Source organism: Cebus imitator, unplaced genomic scaffold (assembly GCF_001604975.1).
Source record: "Cebus imitator isolate Cc_AM_T3 unplaced genomic scaffold, Cebus_imitator-1.0 Scaffold433, whole genome shotgun sequence".
Lineage (NCBI taxonomy): Eukaryota > Metazoa > Chordata > Mammalia > Primates > Cebidae > Cebus > Cebus imitator.
Genome location: NW_016107748.1, coordinates 1,155,848 through 1,174,478, shown reverse-complemented (window position 1 = coordinate 1,174,478; position 18,631 = coordinate 1,155,848). Strand labels below are relative to the sequence as shown.

The following is an 18,631-nucleotide window of genomic DNA, read 5'->3' as shown; positions in this document are numbered from 1 at the left end:
CTCCTACGTTTGACTCTGGAAAGTACCTGCTTTAGGAAACTACAGTAGTGAACAGATGTCTAATCCCTGAAGCTTATGCTGAGCCTATACCATGGGTGAGGGTCAGGGTCATAGGAACCATCTCTTGACCATTGGAAGACAATTTTGGTCTGTCCTCCCTCTTCTTTCCCAAAACACACATACTTCTAAATTTTTTATTTTTATGTTTTTTAATTTTACTTTTGTGTTACCCTGCCTTCCAGAAGAGAGTGACAAACATTTACCTATTTCTGATAGATATGAAATGATTTAGGAGGCACATTCTCTCAGTGCCTGTTAGATAAAAGTAAAGCTTTGATGTGATACCCATGATTTCATGGGTATTACTTAGGATGAATCTACCTAAATAGTAAATGTGCTGTAACATTTTTGTAGGCCTTACAGTATGCCAGGCTTTCACAGGTTGTTATAAAATTCATTTAATCTTCATAACCCTGAGGTTAAATACTACACTATCCTCATTTTTAGGTTGAGAAACTGAGCTACGCGTGACTTGCCAAGGTCACTCCTGCCCACCCCGACCCCTGTGACCACACCAAACAGTAGAAGTCCTGTGCACATAAGGCAAAGGGTAATGCTTGTGGAGAGTGATTAAAGTGTCAGATGTGTTACTTTTCAGCGTTAAATGCTAAGATTTTTAGACTCTAGATCATTCCTGAGTTGCAGCAGACCAGAGTAGCTTTTATGAAAAACTCTGGCTATGTGCAGGTTGGGTGGCCATCCATTGCGGTGAGAGTTGCCTGAGTTATTTAGTTTTCTCCAGAAATAAGTTCTACAGTGTTACACTTTTCAGAGTACAATAGTAATGTGCTGCTCAGCTTTAAAGAAAAACAACTGATCTCTTTTGAACAATACAGAAATCAATCTTAATTCTGTATATGAGCAACAAACAGAAAATGACAGTTTTGGTTTTTTTTTTCAGGTTTTTTTGTTATTTTTGTTTTTTGGACTCCTCCCCAGCCATTTATCAAGTTTGTTTTGGAGCAAATAGCATCTATGGAAATTGATTTGAATGATGTGCAGCTTGGCCATCTCTGTAGTACCCTGTGAAGTTTGTCTTTGTTCTTCTTCCCTACCTACCTCTCTTCCTAATAGGGTTTTCAGTGCACTTGACTTTGAAACTACCCCCTTATCTTCTATCGAGAGACAGACATAGAAAGGAATAGGCCCCTTTTCCCTTGCATATATTGTGGGAGTGATGATGAGGATATTGTTCCCTTTAACAATGAATCTTTCCCATAGGAAAACCCATGGGAAGAAACATTTCCTCTGAACCAGCTCTATTTTCCCTACAGAACTAGCAGTGTTGGGCTTTGGATGATGGAAAGTTGTGACAGTGGCCACAGTTCCCTTTCTGCTGTGGCAGCCAGAAAGCCAAGAACTACATTTGAGGCTTAATTTATTATTTATTTATTTATTTATTTATTTTCTGAGATGGAGTCTCTCTCTCTCTCTGTTGCCCAGCTGGTGCAATCTCAGCTAACCACAACCTCCACCTCCCATGTTCAAGTAATTCTCCTGCCTCAGCCTCCTGAGTAACTGGGACTACAGGCACAGACCACCATGCTCAGCTAATCTTTTGTATTTTTAGTAGAGATGGGGTTTTACCATGTTGACCAGGCTAGTCTCGAACTCCTGACCTCGTGATCCACCCTCCTTATCCTCCCAAAGTGCTAGGATTACAGGCATGAGCCACTGTGCCTGACCACTGAGGCTTCATTTTTAACAAGTATCTCAACTGTGGTCAGCAATGAATGCTGTGCATTGAAACTCCTCCCACTCTTGATATTTCCTTTTATTCCTTTTTCCATAATCTTGAATTGTACATGTTTTAACATTTGATTGTATACATTTGTAAAAACTTTCATTTCCTCATAGGATGAAAGCAAGGTGTTTTATTAAACATTTCAGACACGTAGAAGTGTTGAAAGAATAATTTAATGTGTACCTATATATCTTTCACCTAGATTCAAGTTATTAACATTGGCTTGTTTGCTTTATCTTTCTAAATGCATTTTTTTTCCTTTGAATCCTTTTGTATTATCTAACCCTTAAATATTTCAGTCGGAATCAGGTAAGAACAAGCATATTCTCCTACAGAAACACAAAGCATTATTGCCCCCAAGAAACTTCTCATTGATTGATGACCTATGATCCACATTTGCATTTACCCCCCCATCTCAGAAATGTCTTTTTATGGCCTTTTTATTATAAGGTTGACCTTTTGAAGAAACCAAGCTAGTTTTCTACAAAATATCATGATGTTTTAATGTTTTCTAGTTGTTTCCGTATGATTTTTAGCCCAGTTCTCTACCTCCTTTTTTTCTCATACAGTTAGATTGGGAAGAATACGTTCTGGGTGATGCTGTACATTTCAAGTGGCATCATATCAGGAGGTGTGGCCCACACATGCAGCGCCGGGTCTTCCCACTCACAGGATCCATGTTTGATCACTTGGTTTTACCATATTTTTCCCTTGTAAAGGCATGTTTGTCTCCGAAATTAGCAAGTAATATGTGAGGAGACACCATGTAACTACCCTTTTGACAATAATCTTCCATCTGAGAGATTTAGCATCTGAGGATAGTCTTTGCCCAAATCAATTATATCATTGCTGGTTGCAGACTGATTATTTTCAAATTATCAATTCCACTATGTACACTGTGCCATTTTTCTGTAAAGAAGAACATTGCCTTATTATTTCTTAGTCTGGGCTGCTGTAACAAAGCATCACAGACTGAATGGTTTATAAACAAGAAATTTATTTTTCACAGTTCCGGAGGCTGGAAGTCTGAGATCAGGGTGTGAGCATGGTCAGGTTCCAATGAGGGCCCTCCCCCTGGTTATAGACTGCCACCTTCTCATAGCCTCACATGTGGGAAAGAAAGCCAGAGAGCTCCCAGGGTCCCTCTTATAAAGACACTAATCCCATTCACAAGAGCTCTGTCTTCATGACCCAGTCACCTCCCAACAGCTCCATGTCCTAAAGCATCCTATTAGGGGTTAGGATTTCAACATATGAATTTTGGCAGAGACGCAGTCAGTCAGTCCATAATGCTTTATTAACTGGGGGAAAAAAACTAGTTTTTTTCTCAACAAGATAAGTCAGTGTTTAATTTCTCTCCTTTAATTATCAATTTTCAGAATAAGCAATAAGTATAATACTTACCTTCAGTGTAGCAATTTAGTTTTGTTTGTTTGTTTTTGGAGACGGAGTTTCACTCTTGTTGCCCAGGCTGGAGGGCAGTAGCGTGCTCTCTGCTCACTGCAACCTTTACCTCTTGGGTTCAAGGGATTCTCCTGCCTCAGCCTCCCAAGTAGCTGGAATTATAGGTGCCCGCCACCATACCTGGCTAATTTTTGGGTTTTTAGTAGAGTCAGGGTTTCGCCATGTGTTGGCCAGGCTGGTCTTGAACTCCTGACCTCAGGTGATCCACCCACCTTGACTTCCCAAAGTGTTGGGATTACAAGCATGAGCCACTGCACCCAGCCCTAGCAATTTAGTTTTATTTCTCTTTTTAACTAGTCTGTAAATTTAGGGATTTGTTTTTCTCTATGTTAACATCTGTTTGTTTTTGATGTTAATTATTTCAGAATTAACCAGTATTAGCCCCTTCAAACATACTTCTGTGTCTTTCTTTGGGTGCTTTTATGCTTTCTGGCCTTACAAGCTGCCTCTGCCCTCACCTTATGCTTTTCTTGACTCATATCTGGAACCAGCCATTTTGCCAAGAAACACTAGTTTCTTTCAGTGAGGAGTAGTATTTAGATACCAAAATCTGAATGTTTGGAATGCTCACAGTCCTGGGATATTCTTGTTTCGAAGCCCTTTGAGTAGAGAGCGTTAGACAATACATGTATTTCAACAGTTGACTTCATACTGACAACTCCAATTCAAATTTAGCAATACAAGATTTTTCTCCAATTTATATTTATTGCCTTACATTAAAGATTATGGCTCTTGATAACATTTTTTCTATATCCCATTCTTACCTGGCAGGGGAGATAACATGATCATGAAAGTGGTTTTCCCAGGGCGAGTTTTATCTATTGCATTCTGGATGTGCTGACCCCTGTGATTGCCCCAAAATGGGAAGCTCGACTGCATAATTTGTGGTAGTGGGGGACTGTGTTTATGCTTCCCCCTAAAAATATGTATATTTCACATATACATGTTATTAGAATATATATCTTATATATATTATATTTTAATATGTCTTTATATCTCCATATATAAATAGTTTAAAAGTCAGTACTAATATTTCTAACGGTAAAACTGCTGAGGACATTTTGAGACTTTTTTTTTTTTTTTAACATTTTTCCCCTTTAGATTTTTGTCGTATAGTTGTTTAAAAGTCACTTGCATTGTTTGATTGCTGATTTGTATTGTTAGATTACCAATTGCTGTACAGTTAAGTTTTTAATTATTGGGTGTGCTTTTAAATATTTTTATTTTCAGCAGTTAAAAGTATTTTTTAAAAATAAGATGGCTGGGTGGGGTGGCTCACACCTGTAATCCCGGCACTTTGGAAGGCTGGGGTGGACAGATCACGAGGTTTGGAGTTTGAGACCAGCCTGACCAACATGGTGAAATCCTGTCTCTACTAAAAACACAAAAATTAGCCAGGTGTGGTGGCTGGTGCCTGTAATCCCAGCTACTCGGGAGGCTGAGGCAGGAGAATCACTTAAACCCAGGAGAGGGAGGTTGCAGTGAGCTGAGACTATGCCACTGCACTGCAACCTGGGTGACAGAGCAGCACTCCATCTCAAAAAAATAAATAAGGTACAAATACTACTATGATTGTCCAGGTTCCGTTTCTATCTCTATTCTTCTCACACATAATCCCTATAGGTGTCCATTTTTACTAATTACTAGTTTATTCTTTCAATGTTTTCATTTAAGATATATATACATATATATTCTTATTTGCTTATGCAAAAGAGCATACAATATTGCTTTTGTCATTTACAGTATTCTAAACATCACAGTAATGACACAGATTTACAAACCCTCCCCTCCCACACAAAGCTTCTCTTGATGAAATACTAAAATTTGTTAGCCAGAGGTTGAATCTGAGCTTTAAAAGAATATGAAAGTTTAAAACTAAATTATCAGTAAATCTTTAACTACAAAAACATATACATTAAGTTTTGAAACATCCATGGAATTTGGAGCTAACTTAAAAAATTGTTGACCAGGCACAATGGCTCACACCTGTTGTCCCAGCACTTTGGGAGGCCAAGGTAGGTGGATTGCTTGAGCACAGGAGTTTGAGACCAGCCTGAATAACATGGTGAAACCCTGTATCTACAAAAGGTAGAGAGACAAAATTAGCTGGGCGTGGTGGCGCATGTCTGTAGTCTCAGCTACTTGGAGGCTGAGGGAGGGGGATTGCTTGATCCTGGGAGGTCTAGGCTGCAGTAAGCCATGATCACACCATTGCACTCCAGCCTGCGTGGCCGACTGAGACCCTGTCTCGAAAAAATAAAAATAAAGTAAAACATTGTTATTTAGTTACTCTGTAAATAGTGATTTATAATTTCTAGAAACTTGTGACAGCATTTTGGAGCAGTTTCACAGTGCCACCTTTGGATTATAGCCAAAATTTGTATAGAGGCATGGATGCTGTTTCAAGTTTTTAACTTGCTTATTCATAAAAAGGAAGCACACAAGGGAAATACTCTCCTGGAAACAAATGCATTCCATCTCAGACTTCGTGCATTTTATCACCTTAGAACTTACTTTCTCTGGGAGGGGAGAGTATTTTAGGACTTTGGTCTTTATTGTCCATACCAATGGCCACTGATAACCTCTTTGCTATATCGTGTGGGTGCTTGAACTTTTCTTAGCATCTGGCACCTTACTCTTAAAACCTCACACTTGGCTTGTATGATTCCCGTGGAGCCTTGGTTTTGCTTCTAGATCCGAGAGCTGCTCAGCTCCCTTTCTCTGCTGCATAGGTAGTGGGTGAATAGGCTTTGGAATCAGGTGGGATCTGAGTCTGACTTTACCGCCCAATAGCTATCTGACCCCAGGTTAGTCAGCTTTCTGGATTCAATTTTTTATAGAATTGGACAGCTCATACCTTCCCTGTCTATCTTCTTGTTGGCAGGTTCAACTGAGATAATATGAAATTAAACACAAGTATTTACAGGTGTTATTTTAGTCCTTTTTCTTTCTGGTAAAAGTGTGTGGTCGTTGATAATTTAGATAGTGTATCATTATCTTTGATATAAAAAGAGTTGTCCCAGATGGTAACTCCGTTTCCAGGTTGGATGTGCTGAGCAGTCTGAATGCCCTGTACCCCTATGTATGGCAGCCACTTCCACCTTGGGAAACAAGCTTCCTGTGTGTTGCCTGCCCTCTCCCACTGTTGGTTACCATTTCTTTTCTATTGCCGACCATTTCCTAACAGGAATTCCATGTGGGGTAGACTCTCATTCACCACTATTCCCACTCCCTTCCCCTGCAGCTAGTGACGTGCGAGTACTTTCATTCCTAATCTTACCCGAGTCCTCATTTTCCTAGTCCCCAGTCCCCCTTGCCCCACTCCCAGTGACCGCCCCCCAAACCCCACCAGGTTTATGTTCCTGCTACCATAATTCTATGCCTCACTGGGATCCCTTTTCCATTTCTAGAAGTCTCTTGAGCTTCTGACTCTGGTAGCACCAGCCACCACCAGTGGATTATAAACTAAGGGTATATCACGTACAGTTTTCTAGCTCAGTGGGATGTGGCTGAGGATCCAGGGGAATTCCAGTCTTTGGTGAAATCAAAGCGACCATGATTCATCTAGGCCAGCGCAACTCAGTCGTCATCGGTAGACATAAAGTATCACCACCTCTTGGGAGCTTTTTTCAGATCCTACCTTAAATCTACTGAGTTTGAATCTCAGAGAGTGGGGCCCAGAAATTGATGTTTTAAGAAGTCCTCCAGATGACTCACAGGCACATGAAAACCTGAGAACCATTCTAAACAACAGAGCTTGGTATTCTAAATATACCTTGCCATGGAAAGTGTCCTAGATTGCCTTTGTAGCCATTTAGTATTATATTTTATTAGGTTGTGGTTTAGAAAATTTTCAGTAAGCCTGTGTCTAACCATGGTTTGGTGTTGGTTTTGGTTAATTCATTTATCAAATTTATCAGTCATCTTATTCATGAACTTTCGTACCTTAGTTTTTTTAGAAATGAATTAATGAGGAAGGAAGTATTTTGAAAATGTAGGATGTAAGAATTTTATGTATTTACTGATTCATTTATACTTCATGTCAATACAGAAAGGATATGTTGCAATCAGCATACAAAAATATATGCAATTTAGAAATGTAATGAAATGAAAATTAACCTCATGATCCTTTTTATGAAGAAAAATTATTCCTCCTGATTTCCTCTCTTAGGCTTCTGGTTCCGCTATTAAAATTTATTCTCAGTCATTGAGAAGCCATTTTTTACCATAGGCAGGACTCTGGAACAATGAGATCTATTTTAATCTCTAGATTAAAATGCAATAAGGAAGGTAAACAGTTACCTCATTTTGAGTCTGTGGAATTTCCAACAATTTCTGAGTCCTTCCGTATCCCAGGCCATGGGAGTGATTGTTTCCTTCAGTTGCTAGATTTCTGAACATCTCACTGCCTACACTTGGTAAGCTTCAGTGATAGTTATCTATGTAAGTTTGACAGCTTTCTTTTTGAATCCTTAAAAAGTAAACCTTGATTTACTCAACTGACAATAAATCAAAGATATTAAGATTAAATAGCCTGACCAGTGGCTGTCAGATGTTTAACTCACTGCCTTGCTCTGGTCATAACCGGCAAAAGTTTGCTACTTCTTGTTGTCTTTTACCTCTTAGCACAGGACGTCAGGTAGACATCCTTGAGCTTGTGATACAAATTTTAACCCCTAGTTACAATTTCTCCCCTGAAGTCAACAAACCTTTCATTTAGTGGGTATTTGACTGCCTGCTGTTTATCATCCACTATGCTGATCTCTACAAATACAAAATTAAGTAAGATTCTCCTCCTACCTTCCAGGTGCTTACAGTTTAATAATAATAGTATCGTGAGGGTATATTGAGAGTTGGGTGTTGTTAGACACTCTGGCTTGCAACTGACAGCCATTTAAGGGGAATTTATTAGAGAATATTGGGGTTCCCAGATATTCCAAGGACACATGGATCTTGGGAACAGCTAGAACCACGGACTCTGTTGAGATTCCATGTCTAATATGTACTCTTGTCACATCATCTGCTTCATTTCTCCTCTTTGTCTCTGCCTCTCTTCCCCCTCTGGCCTTCTGCTGCCGTTTTCTTTCCTTCCTTTTCCATAGAAGGCCCCTAATTGGCTCAACTCAGAAATCAGGTGGCCATCCCTAGACCAGTCAACTCTGGCCATGGAAAAACCATGTGAATGGGACAGAGGCGGGTGAGAAGGAAAGAGGATGTCTAGGAGCAGGGGAGTCTGTGCAGATAAAAACATGTCTCCACCAGGTGTATGCACTTTACATTTATTCATTCTCCTAGTCCACACAGTAGCCCATTAGCCTCCCCAAGGCATATAACTAGCCAGTGGCAGAGGTAGGATACCAGTCCAAGTTTCTGGTGATTTCCATACTAAGAGCACTGTGCTACTTACTGGTTACACTGCAGTGTTTAAGAACAATAAAGTGCATGCGAAACAGCCTTAGCAAACTGAGTGCTGAAGGCTAAGGGATGTTTGTCAGACAGGAGGAAGGTTAGGTCATTGCAGGGGGTGGGAGAAGCATGTGAGAAGGAATCATGGTATGTAGCAACCGGGTATTTTTTGTAAACCACAAGCTGTTTATTATGGCTCAGGATGAGGGAGTGTAAGGAGACCAGATGGGGGAAGCTGAGGATCAGCAGAGGGCCCATCAGGAAGACACTGATCTGGTAAGTAAAAAGTTTAAAAAAAAATTTTTTTTGAGGCAGGGTCTCGTTTTGTCGCCCAGGCTGGATTGCAGTGGTGCAATTTTGGCTCGCTGCAACCTCATCCTCCCGGGTTCAAGCGATTCTCCTGTCTCAGCTTCTTGAGTAGCTGGGACTACAGGCACCTGCCACGGCTAATTTTTATATTGTTTTTCAGTAGAGACAGTTTTGCCATGTTGGCCAGGCTGTTCTCGAATTACTGACTTCAAGTGATCTACCTGCCCCGGCCTTCCAAAGTGCTGGGATTACAGGCATGAGCCACCATGCCCAGCCCAAAAGTTTAAATTTTATCCTGAAATCTTCAGAGTCCATTTGGAGGTACTTGAGCGTGGGAGAGACATGGTCACGTTCACAGTTGAGAAAGGTCCATCCGGCCATGCTGTGCAGGATTTACTAGGAAGAGGTGACAGGTTAGGACGTTTATATATTGGTGCTTGCTGGATGTGACGAGGGCCTGAACAAGCCATGGAATTGGGGATGTAAGTCATAGTCGTGAGGCCAAACCCACAGGCTGAGAAGCTAGATGTGGGGAGAGTGGTAAGCTGGGAGGACAAGGATGCTCCTTGGAATTCATGGACCACTAAGACAAAGCACAGCAGAAGGAGGATGGTATTTGAGACAGGAAATAACCAGCAGAAGGAAGGAGAAATGAGCAGAGGGTTGGGCAGCTTGCATGTGTGCAACATGCAAATGCAGATGCTCTAAAGGTATTTGTAAACACAGGCCAGGCACCCCGGAGAGCTGTACTGTAGATAGGATTTTGGCAATGCTTAGTGTCTGGATCTTAAGTGAAGCCTTGGGAATAAAGAAGATGTCCCAGGGAAAGTTGTTTGGGGAAGAACAGCAAGCCACATTTGCAGCCCCAAGGAACAGCAGCACTTGAGGTTCCCTTGTACACCCCATATTAAAGGTCTTGTTGGGGACAGGAAGTCAAGTCCATGAAATTTCCATTTTACGGAGACTTGCCATACCTTAAATATGGTTTACCAGGTGTCAGAGAATTACCTCAGCAAGAAGTACCACTCCTCTTGTCTAAAACTGTGTTCCATGTAAATTCATTTTAGCTCTGAAAGCAGTAAAGATTTTGTATTAACTGCAGATGGAGGCAAGAAGAGGATGGAGATACAGACTTAACAGTTGGAGAAGAAGCCTTAGGAACTTCCCATTCCATGCAGAGACCCTCATGGTATCCCTGGGAGGCGGAGGCCATAAACCAGCTTTTGGACATTTCCAGGCAAGGGAATTCCCGCTTTCTGAAAGAACTCATTCATGGCTGGGTAGCTTCAATCTGATAGTGTCAGAATTGTCTTTCTGCTGCTTCCTGGTCCCCCTTAGACCTTTGGAATTTCCCTCCTTTGCAGTAGTCTTTTGATGTTGAAAAAAAGCCATCTTGGCCCTCCAGGGCCTTCTTGGTAGGCTATAACTGTTAATAGGACAAGCACTTATTTATAAAGCAGAAGGCAGCGGTAGAATTTGGATGAAGAGGTACTCTAGGCTCTGACGTCTATCAGTCACTTCTTTGCTGGAGAATGTTTAGGGGTTACTTTCAGATAACCTTTTCCCAAGCTCATTTTCTAGTAGAGGTGCTTATAATTAAATAAGTTTTTCTATGGAAGGCAGAAATTAAATGAGAAACTCCAAACAAATATTGTAAGCTTTAAGAAATACTAGACAAGCTTAGAACACTTTGTTCTAGTCTCTCTCCCATGGGGTGTTATGGCAAAATGAGTCATTTGTTCATTCATTCATTCAATTAACGCGTATTATTAAGTGCATATTGTCTGCTCTGTGATTTGAGATAGGGGGAATGCAACTGAAACACACAACACACAACATTTTGGAACACATCTACCCTTACTAATGGAAATATATTGGTAGTCCACCTTGTCCTTTTTATTTAAGGATGATATTAAGCATCTAATTTAAAATAGCTTAACTTTGGTACATTTGTCTCCTTCAAAGTATGAAATTAAATGATCAAAACTTAAAGCTGTTGGAACTTCAAGTTATTCTGAGCCTTGGGAGGAATGTGGCTATGTAGCCTGAGTCATGTAGCATGCAGGTGCAATTTCTGCTTTTTCCTGTAAATGATAAGGAATGGAGAAGCAGCATCAGAGGTAAGACTTGCCCCTCCAAACATCGTTCCTCCTCAGGAATACTAAAGCAATCTTCCTTGGAATGCAGCAATCCATACTAAGCAGATCACCTTAATGTTGATATACTGGCTTTGTAGGGAAAGTACTGCAACCCCCTAAAATTGTTTCTACCTATGTAAGTGGAACCTTAGCTTCCCGGCTTTGGAACACCAACTGCATCGCATCCATTTGGAGTGCGTGTTGCCCAGATGGCCGTCCTTAAGCTTTGCACTGCACTGGAATAAACTCTATACTCAATCATAATTTCTGAATCTCATTATTTAAGGTTGACAAAGGCCATAGCAAAGTCTCATTGTAGTGTCTAGCCTTCTTAGGGTAGAGAAATCAGTTTGCCTAAAATGAAACTCAGATTGGTTATTCGGAGGCCTCAAGGGCTAAATTAGCATGTTCTTTCCCTTGTAAATTAGGGAGACTTGGCTTGTTAACTGAGCTTTGCCCTGGTTGTGGGGACAAAGGTAAAAATATTTGATCAGATAACAAATGGTTTTCAAAGGGCTACTTGATGTATAATTCAGTCTTTAATCTGGAAACAAACTTTCTCTGCAGGTTAATTAACACAAAGGTAAAGATTTTGCAAAGCAGATTGTTTTCACTTAAAGTACTTTAAAAAGACTAAAGTAGTAAGGGGAAAATTAATTATCACTCTTACTGTACATTTGCAGAAATACTGTGCTTGCCTTGGAAAAAATATATTGAGGTACTGAAACCATGTGACATGTCACAATTCCTTCTTGTGTTACCTGTGTTTTATTAAAGTCTGTTGTGCAGCTAACTGCAAGATTATCATGTGTGAGCACAGTACATAATGTAAAGTCTCAGTTGTTATAAGAAAATGCCGTAACAATATTAACCTTAAATGTAAATCGACTAAATGGAAAAAAAAAAAAAAAAAAGAAAGAAAGGAAAAAAAAGAAAAGAAAATGCCAGAATGGCTTGCCTGGGACATTTACCTAAATCATCATGCATATGACATTGATGGGGCTAATAAAATGAGGATAATAACAACAGCTTTCTCATATTTACAGTTAAAAGCATTAACTAAGTTGTTAAGTATAAACTAAGTTGTTAAGTGTAAAGCATTTTTTTTTTCTTTTTTTTGAGACCGAGTGTTGTTCTATTGCCCAGGCTGGAGGGCAGCGGTGGGATCTCGGCTCATTGCAACCTGGGCCTCCCGGGTTCAAGCTGTTCTCCTGCCTCAGCCTCCCAAGTAGCTGGGACTACAGGCATGTGCCACCATGCCAAGCTAATTTTTTGTATTTTAGTAGAGACGGGGTTTTACCATGTTTGCCAGAATGGTCTTGATCTCCTGACCTTTTGATCCACCCGCCTTAACCTCCCACAGTGCTGGGATTACAGGCATGAGCCACCTCGCCTGGCCATTTCTTTCTTTTTTGTTTTTATGTTTGAGACAGAGTCTCGCTCTGTCACTCAGGCTGGAGTGCAGTGGTACCATCTCAATTCACAGCAACCTCCGTCTCACCAGTTCAAGCAATTCTCATGCCTCAGCCTCCTGAGTAGATACAGGCAGGTGCCACCACGCCCATTTAATTTTTGTATTTTTAGTAGAGACGGGGTTTCACCAGGTTGACACTGGTCTCAGACCCCTGACCTCAAACGATCCGCCTGCCTTGGCCTCCCACAGTTCTGTGATTACAAGTGTGAGCCACCGTGCCTGGCCTATAAAACACTTTTAACAGTTTTTTTTTTTTTTTTACAACAGTCAGCTACCATATGAGAAAAATACTGCTAATTATCCCCATCTTATGAAAAACTGAGGCACAGGGAAATAACTTGCCAAAAGTCGTGCAGGTACTTACTTGCAGATCCAGGATTCAAACCTAGGGAGTCTGGTTCCAGAGTGTCTCTGCTCTTAAAAGCTATATGAGACTGCTTCTTGAATTTCTAGCAGAGAAAAACCTGTCTACCTGCCCCTCTCTCCCATGTTTCCTGCTCTGCTGTATGTTTAGGTAGAGTGGACTCCTATGTGGAGATGAATAGCACCTTTTTAAAAATAACTCACAAGTCAGGGCTTAAAACCCTCCCTAGTACATAACAATCCCCTTCTGTATAACTTTATTCCTCTTGTGTTATTTTAAAGTTTAAAAGAAAAATACCAGAGGCCCAGGTAGTCCAATACTTTATCCAGCAACAAGGAGAAAGCCTAGGTGGTGTCTGGGACTTCTGAGGAATCTGTCAATTAAAAATGTGTGTATTTTATCTAAAGTCTGTTGAGATTAGAATACTTCTGTCTTTTGGTTTCATATTTTATTAGTTTCAAGCTTTTTAAAGTTTGGGTTTATTAAATACATATTTGAAACTGACTTTTGCTTTGTTTAAAAAAATTTCTCACATTGCTGATTGTACTGATATAGTTGGTAAATTAAAAAAAAAAACAAAAACTTGGTCTTTAGAAAAGCAGTACGTTACTTTTTTTTCCTTAATCACCAACAGATTCAAAAAGCTGTAAACAAATGATATTGTTCTAAACCTGTAAACACCGTTTTTGTGCTTTATTTTACGTAAATTTCAACACTTAAGTCTTATTTGGATTGGCCTTTATTTTGATTTTACTTGGCTCCAACAGAGCAGCTCTGGGGCCTTGTATGGAAATTGTTCCAGCATCTGACAGAGCACAGACTTCCTAATTTAAATTTAAATAAGGAAGTTGGACATTGGTAGTATTAATGGTTTTGCCAAGAAGACCCAGAGGATTATTGAAAGGAAACAGACAGAGGTGACTTTCTGATTTTCATTTTTACTATACTAAATGTTCATTTCTAAACAACCAATAGGAAGAGGAAAACACAGACATTTATGTGGGAAAACGTTATAACTTCTCTTATTGGTTTTTTCATTCTCAGTTATTTAATTATGTTAATGAAGGGGATAGAAATTGTGCTGGCCTCCAAATGGTAGAGCAGAGTGTATCCACAGCTAATGTTACTAATAATGCCAAGATGCATGTTAAGTTCTATGCAAACGTGCATCTCTCCCTTTTGCTTCCCCTCTGTATTATGTGTAACCATGTGAAATTGTCAGTCTTCAACTGTTTTTGATCTGAAAAAACAGTTTCAGAGAATTCAAACTAGCAAGTTCAGAAGTCAGCACACATTTCTGTAAAGGTCCAGATAGTAAATAATTTAGGCTTTGTGAGCCAGACAGTCCCTGTTGCAACTACTGTACTAATAACTCTGCCGTTATAGTATGAAAAGCAAAAGAGAGACAATATGTAAATAAATGAATGTGGCTGTGTTCCAGCCAAACTTTATTTATGGACACTGAAATTTGAATTTTACGTAATGTGAACATGAAATATTCTTTATTTTACCCACCGACTAAAAATATAAAAATCATTCTTAACTTGCAGGCTGTGCAGAGGCAAGCGGTGTCCAGCTTTGGCCCATGGGCAATCGTTTGCCATCCCCGTTTACGTTGAACTTGGCAGCTGCTGACTTAGAAATTTCTGGCACCTTGAACTCTGTTCATTGACCTAAAACCAATTGCATTATCTCATCCCTCAGAACTCCCCCCCACCAAGGCTTGTTTCGTCTTCTCATCTCCCTTCATTATCAGTGGCACCTCATGCTCCTTGTTCTGCCATTTTGGAAACATGGGATTCATCCTTTTTTCTCTCTTCTTCATAACCCATGTCCAGCAGGTTTTACTAGGACTTCTGGGTTCATTTCTTTCTTCCTTTCACCAAGAGCCATGTTTGGTTCACAACCTCGTTGTCGCTAGGTCTATTGCAAGAGACTCTGCCTGAGTTCTTCCTTCGTCATTTATCCTCTAGAACCCATCTTCTACTGGGCCACAAGTGTTATTTTTCTAAAGTAACATATCATATCAGTCTCTAGTTTAGACAATCTTAGATTTCTTCCATTGGTTATAGGCCGAACGGGATGAATTTCCTGTAGAATCTCATTGGTCTAGTTCTGATGCAGCTCCCTCACCGAGCCGATACTTGGGTCACACCCAACACCTCTTTATCAACTTCACAGCACCTTCTGTTTCCTCAGGCTGTTCCTCTGCCAGGAGGACCTTTCCTCACCCTTTCTCTGAGTGTTGATTTCCTTCGATCTGTAACACTGAGCTCAGATGCCTGAGTATCATCTGTGATACTTTCCCCGACTCTTCTTTTGTTGACTTGTCTCCTCTGTGTTCTCAGTCCCTTGCGACATCAGCGTTGAGTATGGCATCAATCCAAGCAAATTGTAGTTTCTATGAGAAGGGCCAATAGACTAAATGTGTGCATCCTCCACTCCCAGTGCATATGTTGAAATCCTCTACCCCAGTGTGACGGTTTTTGGAGGGGGGGCCTTTGGAAATTGATTGGGTTTTGAGGACGGAGCCCTCATGAATGGGATTTAGTGCTCTTAGAAAAGAGGCCCCAGAGAGCTGCTTTGTTCCTTCTGCCGTGTGAGGTCACAGTGAGAGTGCAGAAAGAGGGCCCTCACCAGACATAAAAATTGGCCAATGTCTTGAACTTGGACTTCCCAGCCTTCAAAACTGTGAGAAATAAATTTCTATTGCTTGTAAGCCACCAGTTTATGGTGTTTTTTGCTTTTTGTTTTTTAAATTTCTGTCTCTCGCTCTTTTTTTTTTTTTTTAAAGAGGCAGGGTCTCACTCTGTTACCTAGACTAGAGTACAGTGGCACGGTCATAGCTCACTGCAGCCTCCAACTTCTCCTGGGCTCAAGCAGTTGTTTCACTTCAGCCTTTCAAGTAGCTGAGGCTACAGGCACACACCACCACACTGGGTGTTTTTTTGTTTTTGTTTTTGTTTTAGTTTGTTTTGTTTGTTTTTGTAGAAACGGGGTCCTACCATATTGACCAGGCTGGTCTCGAACTCCTGGCCTCAAATGATCCTCCTGCCTTGGCCTCCCAGAGTGCTGGGATTACAGCCATGAGTGGTATTTTGTGTCTGAAACTCAGAAGGACTAAAACTAAAATAGATGACTATAGGCTCCTTGAGAGTAGAAACCATGTCCTTGTCATCTTGACTTATCCCTATGGTTATACAATAAATATTTTCTAAATAATTATTTTAATCAACATATACTATGTATCTACTTTTTGGATTTACTCATAAAGTCACAGAGATCTAACTGCAAGGTTACAGATTTAAATGCCCCTGAGGCCAGGCTGGTCACTTCAGTGACAAAAGTAGATGGAGTAAGATCTGGGGTAAACTAGCAAGGACATGTTCTTTCTCATAGGGGCCAGCCTCCCCTCAGGGCCAGCTGATTGTCGTCACTCAAGAGTGTGACGTGTGCAGCTGGATGTATTAATTTTCAAAAGAAACTGAAAAATTAAGATTTTTAATGTAAATATCCCAATTTTAAAATATTGGCAACTAATTTACTTTTTAATGAACACTTTGTGGACAAAAATGTTTAAAATACTAATCTGATTGTGGGCAGAATGTGGCTCTTGAGACCGCAGTTTGCAACCCCTTGTTGGTCAATGCTCTTAGCCACAGACAGAGCCTGGGAGCCAGAGGGTGTAAGGTTGGGGGGTGACTGAAGGACCTCTTCCTAGCCTGTGTTTAATTTGCCTTTACCACACGACTTCCTCCACAAGATGGCACTTAGACTGCCTGGCCACGTGACCACACAAGTCATGAGATGTTACTTAGCCACCTTCCAAAATGTGAAAGCCAAACACCAAAGCAAATTCATTGTTTACCATCCTTTCTCCTCCCTAGTCACGGATTGTGAACAGGCTGGGATGGCCGCTTGTCCCCTGCCACCCGGAGCCAGCTGAAACCCTCTGGGAGAAGCTGTTCTTGATGGATGTTCTGACTGGCCATCCTGATGGCTATTATCAAAGGCTTAGGTTCCTGGTCAGAGCTGTGGTTTTTCAGCACCCCAAGAATGAAAGGTTATTATTGCAGCTAGGAATTAAGTTGTCCTTATGTTTCAGCCCATCTGCATGGCCGGTAACCACATGAGAGAACCACATGAGACGTTGCCCAAGAGGTTACCTGGAAAAGAGAATTTTCTTTTTTTTGAGATGGAGTTTTGCTCCTGTTGCCCAGGCTGGAATGCAATGGCACGACCTTGGCTCACCGCAACCTCCGCCTCCCAGGTCCAAGCGATTCTTCTGCCTTAGCCTCCTGAACAGCTGGGATTACCGACGTGTCAACACACCCAGCTAATTTTTTATTTTTAGTAGAGATGGGGTTTCTCCATGTTGATCAGGCTGGTCTCAAACTCCAGACTTCAGGTGATCTGCCTGCCTCAGCTTACCAAAGTGCTGGGATTACAGGCGTGAGCCACCGTGCCCGGTCGGAAAAGTGAATTTTTATAATTGATAGCTTTACTTGGTCTTCAGTAAGTTATTTATCCCCCGCCCCCTGCACTATTTTACTGTCTACCTCCTAGTTATATAGGAATCTCACATTCACCTGATGGCCCTCATGAGGCACCTCTCCTTAAACATTTGTGAATACTGTCTGCTAACCAGCATGAACACTTAGTGTAAACTCTGTAGCCTAAACCGTCAAGGCCTTTATATTTCCTTGAAAACAAAGCAAGACAACAATAACCACAAAGCAATATTCTCTATTTTGCCTTTTTCTGTGCTTCTGACACCTGTGCTTCTGAGTGCAGGAGCCTGGGGGCCCAGAGCAGGTGTGAGAGGGCAGATCTGGGTGGGAATCTGGAAGCAGCATGTTCAGAACCATGCAGGTGTTCTCCTGTGTACAGACCACGGTCACATATGTGGCTTGAGAAGAGGGCTCAGAGCAGGTCCCTGTTCTGGGAAGTGTCACGTCTCTGAAGGCTCTGGATGTCTGGCCGTGTGTTCCTGAGGAAGGCAGTGGGATGCTGATGGAAACGGAGAGGAAGGAGGAGATTCTCCTCTAACTGGCATGGCTGGATAACGTCCCCGGGTCCTGACAGAAGAGGCAACTAGCTTTGCGTTTGGTGTATTATTAAATAACATATTTTGAGTGCTCACTATGTACCAGACACTCATCAAATACTTTTCATGCTAGAGCATTTAGTTCTCACAACTCTTTTTCTGATGGGAAGTAACTATTAATCGTATTTTAGGGGAAGAAAGTAATTTGCCTAAGAACACACAGCTGGAGCTAGTAATGAACAGAGACCAAGTTTGAACCACGTCTCTCTGACCATTGTCCATGTTCCTGCCTTCTGCACTATGCTGAGTGCCTCATGCTGGGGAGGGAGAGGGCGTTGGTGTTGAGTGACATTGCCACCTGTGAAGTATTCAGCACCGTATGTGGCACATGGGAAACCTTCAAAAAAATGTCTAATCTGCCCTTTGTTGATTGGCTGTCTTCTGTAAATCTGCTGAAAACTGTTCTGGTGCCCAGGGACTTTGTGTCAGGACTCACTACGTGAGAATATTTGAGATACTTTGTGTTTGGTGATAGGGATGCTTTCTAAGTGCCATGTCATCAGATGAGCAGATAACTTGACAATTTAACAGTTCCGTCTAAAAGCAAGACTTTTCTGCTGAAATT

General features: G+C 41.1%; 1 protein-coding gene and 1 non-coding gene across 2 annotated transcripts in view; both read left to right on the top strand.

Annotated features, from left to right (window-relative positions):
• The window catches only part of PPM1H (protein phosphatase, Mg2+/Mn2+ dependent 1H), a 298,650-nt gene that overhangs the window by 78,443 nt on the left and 201,576 nt on the right, over nucleotides 1-18,631 (top strand). The gene's annotated exons all lie outside the window — the stretch shown is intronic.
• On the top strand, nucleotides 4,025-4,187 carry LOC119468447. Its single transcript, XR_005197128.1, has one exon. It is a non-coding gene; the product is annotated as a U1 spliceosomal RNA (small nuclear RNA).